We start from the raw sequence: 8,295 nt of genomic DNA on the forward strand, positions 1-8,295 counted from the left end.
CGGTTGCTGCATCAAAGCGGACACCACTGTTTTGGTTGGTGCTCTTTTTATCTTGGGCGATGGTGTAAAATGTATTCCCATTTATCTCGTACCCTTGGAAAATCGTTATAGTCGAAGATGGTTTCTTGGCCAACATGTACAGCTGATCTCCAACATCATCATTGTCATTCATTAAATGTTTTCGCAACCAACTGCCGAAAGTCTCCATGTGGGCCTTTCTAATCCAGGATTCAGGCTTCCCCGGGTTGTCCGAGCGTAAAATATTCTTGTGTTGCTCGAAGTACGGAGCCACCAAGCTGGAATTTTGCAGAACTGTGTGGTGTGCTTCAGTCATAGAATGACCGTCCATACATATCGTGGATTTCCTTCCGATCTTGCCTTTTCCACTTAGTCTCCCCTCGTGCCGCGATTGAGGAATACCAATCGGCTTAAGGTCAGGAACATAGTCAATACAGAACTCAATTACCTCCTCATTTCCATAGCCCTTGACGATGCTTCCTTCTGGCCTAGCACGGTTATGAACATATTTCTTTAATACTCCCATGAACCTCTCAAAGGGGAACATATTGTGTAGAAATACAGGACCGAGAATGGAAATCTCTTCGACTAGGTGGAGCAGGAGGTGCGTCATAATATCGAAGAAGGATGGTGGGAACACCAACTCGAAACTGACAAGGCATTGGACCACATCGTTCTGTAACCGTGGTAGATCTTCTGGATTGATTACCTTCTGAGAGATTGCATTGAGGAATGCACATAGCTTCACAATGGCTACTCGAACATTTTCCGGTAGGAGCCCCCTCAAAGCAATCGGAAGCAATTGCGTCATAATCACGTGGCAGTCGTGAGACTTCAGGTTTTGGAACTTTTTCTCCGCCATGTTTATTATTCCCTTTATATTCGACGAGAAGCCAGACGGGACCTTCATACTGCTCAGGCATTCAAAAAAAATGACCTTCTCTTCTTTGGTAAGAGCGTAGCTGGCACGACCTTGAAACCATTCCGGATGCCGGTCATCTGGGTCTTTCAAAAGTTGCTGGTCCTGCCGTGCTTCCTTTGTATCATTTGTCTTCCCATACACGCCCAAGAAGCTTAGCAGGTTCACGCAAATATTCTTCGTAACATGCATCACGTCGATTGCAGAGCGGACATCTAGGACTTTCCAATATTCTAGCTCCCAAAATATAGATTTCTTCTTCCACATGGGTGCGTGCCCGTCAACTCCCCGCGGAACTGATTGTCCGCCAGGACCCTTTCCAAAGATGACTTTCAAATCCTTGACCATATCAAATATCTCAGCACCAGTACGTTCCGCAGGCTTCGGTCGGTGATCTGCCTTGCCGTTGAAATGCTTGCCTTTCTTTCTTACGTTATGATTTCGGGGAAGAAATCGACGATGACCCAGGTACACGTTCTTCTTACAATTAACCAAACGTACACTTTCAGTCTCATGTAAGCAGTGCGTGCATGCATTGTATCCCTTATTTGTCTGTCCCGAAAGGTTACTAAGAGCAGGCCTATCGTTGATGGTTACAAAAAGCAACGCTCGTAGGTCAAATTCCTCTCCTTTGTGCTCATCCCAGACACGTACACCAGGTCTGGCCCACAACTGTAAAAGTTCATCAACTAATGGCCTTAGGTACACATCGATGTCGTTCCCGGGTTGCTTTGGACCTTGGATGAGCACTGGCATCATAATGAACTTCCGCTTCATGCACAACCAAGGAGGAAGGTTGTAGATGCATAGAGTCACGGGCCAGGTGCTATGGCTGGAGCTCTGCTCGCCAAAAGGATTCATGCCATCAGTACTTAGACCAAATCTTATGTTCCTTGCGTCAGCTGCAAAATCTTTGAACACTCTGTCGATCTTTCTCCATTGCGTTCCATCAGCGGTGTGTCTCAACTCCCCGTCGGACTTACGGTCCTCTTTGTGCCATCGCAACGACTTGGCATGCTTTTTGTTCCTGAACAGACGTTTCAACCGTGGTATTATAGGAGCATACCACATCACCTTGGCGGGAACCCTCTTCCTGGGTTTCTCGCCCTCAACATCGTCACCAGGGTCATCGCCTCTGATCTTATAACGCAATGCAGTGCATACAGGGCATTCATTCAAATTCTCGTATTCACCGCGGTAGAGGATGCAGTCGTTAATGCATGCATGTATCTTCAGAACCTCTAAACCTAGAGGGCAGACAACCTTCTTTGCTTTGTACGTACTGGCGGGCAACTCGTTATTCTTCGGAAACACATTCTTCAACATTTTCAGCAAATTTTCAAATGATGAGTCACCTACACCTTCCCGTGCCTTCCATTTTAGCAAATCCAGTGTGCAGCCCAGCTTTTTCAGACTATTATCGCATCCTGGATACAACGACTTTTTGTGATCCTCTAACATGCGATCCAAATTCTCCCTATCCTTGTCAGTTTCGCAGCGTCTCCGTGCATCAGCAATGGTCCGACCAAGATCATCAGCGGGCTCATCATGTGCCTCTTCTTCACCTTCACCTAACCCTTCCCCACCTTCAGCATCATCCTCCATGAAAGTATCACCGAAATGATCATGATAGTTGTCATCGATATCATCCCCTTCTTCATCTTCTTCCATTCTAACCCCTCTTTCTCCATGCTTGGTCCAACAATTATAGCTTCGCATGAAACCGTGCCGAAGCAGGTGCATGTGAATGTCTCTTGAGGAGGAGTAACCCTTCTGATTCTTACAGACAGCACATGGACAGATAATAAAACCTTGCTGCTTGTTCGCATTTGCCACTACGAGGAAATCTTTCAAACCCGTAGTGAACTCGCCGGAGAGTCGGGGACCGTACATCCATTGCCGATTCATCTGCATTATTATTATATAAAGTATATAATTAACCATCATGCATTTGTTAAACTAACTAGCTAGAAATAATACAAATTAAACAATGAACTACACACATGCATATTTTATCAATGACACATGAAAGGTTCAAGTTGCTAACCGCGATCGCGGAGGAAAAATAAATGTGAAAGCTCAAGTGTGGCTCGGACACTTCATATCATGTTTGTTTCAGGCTCTCGGGCATTTCATCGAACACCTTGTGTGCATAGGAGGAACCAAAAGCAAACCCACCACCCCCTTCTGAATATTGTGAAGTGAGCTGAGTGAAGTGAAGTGAGGTGAGTCCTATATATAGGGATGGGCCTTTAGTCCCGGTTGGCCTGGCCAACCGCGACTAAAGGCCTTCGGGGACCTTTAGTCCCGGTTGGCCAGGCCAACCGGGACTAAAGCCCCTCCCGTCCGCCAGCTGGATGGGCCTTTAGTCCCGGTTGGCCTGGCCAACCGCGACTAAAGGCCTTCGGGGACCTTTAGTCCCGGTTGGCCAGGCCAACCGGGACTAAAGCCCCTCCCGTCCGCCAGCTGTCGACCGAGTGCGCTGGCCCAGATAGTTGGTCGCGGGTCTCCTCCCGAACCGCGACTAAAGACCCCTTTTGTCGCGGTTCGATTATTTTGGGGACTAATGGGGGCGTATGGAAGCCTCTTTTTCTACTAGTGTTAGCTACCAATGTTTGCAAGAAGTACATGCGTATTTCAAAAAGATCTACGTGCCCACTTTGTGGCAGAGAGGAAGAACCAAGCTACCATGTCTTTTTCTTTGAGATCCAAGCTACCATGTCTTGATCACATGTGAACATGCAAGAGAATTGTGGGAATGTACGAGAGAAAGGTGGCAATTACCTAGTAATTCTACGCTTATTGATACATGGAATGAATGGCTACTAGACCTACTCGCTAGCTGTGGCAAGTATGAGCGAGACTGCATCATTATGCTAGTCTGGAGGATTTGATCCTTGAGAACGGACAGTACACATGGGAAAAATGTCCCGTAAGCTCAAGTATCTCCTGATTATCTTCAAAGTATGTTATCACTTGAACTTTGTAGGAGGTATAGTACAGAGGAGCTTATGAATGGGAAGATGCCCGTGGTGGAAGTGAATCCGGAAAGAGAAAGAAAGAAAGCAGCAAAAACTTTGTGGTGGCCGCCGCCTATCTATGGACGGATCTTTAGGAGTGGACGGCACGGCGGCGACCGGCATGATCTTGAGACGACACGCGGGTGGGGTTATCTTTGCTGTATATCGATATATTTTTAATTGCAACGACCCTCTTGAAGCGGAGTTGCATGCTGATACGTCTCCATCGTATCTACTTTTCCTAACGCTTTTCTTCTTATTCTGGACTCTAATTTGCATGATTTGAATGAAACTAACTCGGACTGACGCTGTTTTCAGCAGAACTACCATGGTGTTGTTTTTGTGCAGAAATAAATTTTTTAGGATTGGAACGAGACTTTGCGAGGATTTTTTTTATATAATAAAAAAGAATTATTAGAGCCAAGAACCACTGGAGGGGGGCCCTCGGTGAGCACAACCCACCAGCGCGCCCAGGTGGGTTGGTGGCCCCGCAAACCCTAAATCCAACTCCATAAATACCTATTTTTCTAGAAAAAATTAGGGAGAAAGAATTATCGCATTTCACGAGACAGAGCCGCCGCCACCTCCTGTTCTTCATCGGGAGGCCAGATCTGGAGTCCGTTTGGGGCTCCGGAGAGGGGGATCTTCGATCTTTGTCATCACCAACCCTTCTCCATCGCCAATTCCATGATGCTCTCCACCGGGAGTGAGTAATTTCTTCGTAGGCTCGCTGGTCGGTGAGGAGTTGGATGAGATTCATCATGTAATCGAGTTAGTTTTGTTAGGGCTTGATCCCTAATATCCACTATGTTCTGAGATTGATGTTGATATGACTTTGTCATGCTTAATGCTTGTCACTTTGGGCCCAAGTGCCATGATTTCAGATCTGAACCATTTATGTTATCACCATTATATCTATGTTCTAAATCTGATCTTGCAACTTATATTCACATATTACGTGTTATGATCCGTAAACCCCGGAGTGACAGTAGTCGGGATACTTTCCGGTGATGACCGTAGTTTGAGGAGTTCATTTATTCACTTTGTGTTAATGCTTTGTTCCGGTTCTCTATTAAAAGGAGGCCTTAATATCCCTTAGTTTTCAATTGGACCCCGCTGCCACGGGAGGGTAGGACAAAAGATGTCATGCAAGTTCTTTCCATAAGCACATATGACTATTTATGGAGTACATGCCTACATTATATTTATGAACTGGAGCTAGTGCCGTATCGCCCTAGGTTATGACTATTATATGATGAATATCATCCAACGAATTCACCGATCCAATGCCTACGAATTTCTCTTATATTGTTCCTGCTAAGTTACTACTGCTATTGTTACTATTACACTTGCTACAAAATCGTTGCTATCACTATTACTGTTACTACTGCTGTTGCTACTACTATCAAAACTATCATACTACTTTGCTACTGATCACTTTGCTGCAGATAATTAATCTTCAGGTGTGGTTGAATTGACAACTCAGCTGCTAATACTTGCAAATATTCTTTGGCTCTCCTTGTGTCGAATCAATAAATTTGGGTTGAATACTCTACCCTCGAAAACTGTTGAGATCCCCTATACTTGTAGGTAATCAAGACCTTTTTCTGGCTCCGTTGCTGGGGAGCATAACTATATTTGTTGAGTCACTTGGGATTATTATCAATTTATCACTATGAAGAATCTAAAGGATAGTAAGACCAAGATCGTTCCCTCTAGGACAAGGGGAGGTAAGGAACTGCTATCACACTCTGCACTTGATTCACCTTCTGTTTTGAGTAGACTTGCAACACCACAACATGTTATTAATCCTATTATGTCGCAAGTCATTGATGATGCTACTTCTGGATACTCGTGATGATGCTAGTACCTTGCTTGATGATAATGTGCCACTAGGTGAATTTCTGGATGAACAACATGCTAGAACTAAAGCTTTTGAGAATGCTGAAACTGATGAAATTATTGAAACTGATGAAGAACTTGAAACTGAAAAATCTTAAAACACCTATTAGATCTAGCTCTCCTAGATATGAATTGCCTAATATACCGGAAGGTTATGTTATGGATGAGGAGACAACTAGAGACTTTCTTGCTTGCAATGATAGAGATGATCTTAAGAAACTATTATGCAAACTGAAAGAAAAATCCTTGATTGCTAGAATGAAATGTGATCCTAAGTTTGCTACTTCACCTATCTTTGTTGATGATAGGATTATGAATTCTCTGTCGATCCAGAGTTAATTACTTCGGTTGAATCTGATCCTTTCCATGGTTATGAAACTAGAACTGTTGTGGCACACCTTACTAAGTTGAATGACATAGCCACCCTATTTGCTCATGATGAGAAAATTCGCTACTATTATATTCTCAAATTATTTCCGTTCTCATTAAAGGGTGATGCTAAGACTTGGTATAATACTCTTGCTCCTGGTTGTGTGCGTAGTCCCCAGGATATGATCTACTACTTCTCTGAGAAATATTTCCCTGCTCATAAAAATAAGCTGCCTTACAGGAATTATTTAACTTTGTGCAAATTGAAGAAGAGACTCTCCCACAAGCTTGGGGGAGGCTTCTCCAATTGCTTAATGCTTTGCCTGATCATCCTCTTAAGAAAAATGAAATACTTGATATCTTTTATAATGGACTAACCAATGCTTATAGGGATTTCCTAGATAGTTGTGTGATACGTCCATTTTGCATCGTGTTTACCTACTGTTATTTATAATGTTTTATGCATAATAAGGCTTTTTGGAGTAATTCTAATGCCTTTCTCTCATAATATGCAAGGTTCACACAAAGAGGGAGAATTTCGTCAGCTGGAAATCTGGACCTGAAAAAGCTACATCAGGCTACCCATTCTGCACAACTCAAAATGACCTGAAACCTCGCGAGGAATTTTTATGGAATAAATAAGAAATAATGGAGCAAATAACTACCAAGGGGGGCCACCTAGTGAGCACAAGACACCAGGGAGCGGCAGGCCCCCCAGGCACGCCCTGGTGGGTTGTGCTCAGCCCAACCCATCTCCGGTGCCCATCTTCTGGTATATAAGTCATTTTGAGCTAGAAAAAATAAGGGTAGGACTTTCAGGACGAAGCGCCGCCGTCTCGAGGCAGAACTTGGGCAAGAGCACTTTTGCCCTCCGGCGGAGTGATTCCGCCCTGGGGAACTTCCCTCCTGGAGGGGGAAATCATCGTCATCATCATCACCAACAACACTCTCCCATCTTGGGGAGGGCAATCTCCATCAACATCTTCAACAACACCATCTCCTCTCAAACCCTAGTTCATTCTTGTGTTCAATCTTTGTACCGGAACTATAGATTGGTGCTTGTGGTTGACTAGTAGTGTTGATTACATCTTGTAGTTGATAACTATATGGTTTATTTGGTGGAAGATTATATGTTCAGATCCATTATGCTATTTAATACCCCTCCAATCTTGAGCATGATTATCATTTGGGAGTAGTTACTTTTGTTCTTGAGGTCACGGGAGAAATCCAGTTGCAAGTAATCATGTGAACTTGATATGTGTTTGATATTTTGATAGTATCACTGGTACAGCGACGTGCTAAACAAACAGTTTTTAACCCTTTTCCGTGACGGCATTTGGAACTGATAACCCACAAGTATAGGGGATCAATTGTAGCCTCTTTCGATAAGTAAGAGTGTCGAACCCAACGAGGAGCTAAAGGTAGAACAAATATTCCCTCAAGTTCTATCGACCACTGATACAACTCTACGCACGCTTAACGTTCGCTTTACCTAGAACAAGTATGAAACTAGAAGTACTTTGTAGGTGTTGTTGGATAGGTTTGCAAGATAATAAAGAGCATGTAAATAAAATCTAGGGGCTGTTTAGATAAAGACACAATAAAGTTAATATAGCGAGTGTGGAAAAGTGGTGGTAGGAGTTGCGAAATTGTCCCTAAGCAATTGACTACTTTACTAGACCGATAGCAAGTTTTATGTGGGAGAGGCCACTGCTAACATGTCATCCCTGACTTGGAATTCTATGCAGTTATGATTGGAACTATTAGCAAGCATCCGCAACTAATAACGTTCATTAAGGTAGAACCCAACCATAACATTAAGATATATTGGTCCCCCTTCAATCCCGTATGCATCAATTTCTATGCTAGGTTGAAGCTTCTGTCACTCTTGCCCTCCAATACATAGTCCTATCAACATACAACTAACCCTATGGTGTGATCCACGCACGCGCTCATATGATGGGCACCAAAGGACAGCAACATAACCACAAGCAAATTAAACCAATCATAGCAATTCACCAATTACATGTAGGATAACGAAAATCTACTCAGACATCATAGGATGGC

The sequence above is a fragment of the Aegilops tauschii genome, chromosome 2 (genome assembly GCF_002575655.3).
Source record: "Aegilops tauschii subsp. strangulata cultivar AL8/78 chromosome 2, Aet v6.0, whole genome shotgun sequence".
In the NCBI taxonomy this organism is placed as follows: Eukaryota; Viridiplantae; Streptophyta; class Magnoliopsida; order Poales; family Poaceae; genus Aegilops; species Aegilops tauschii.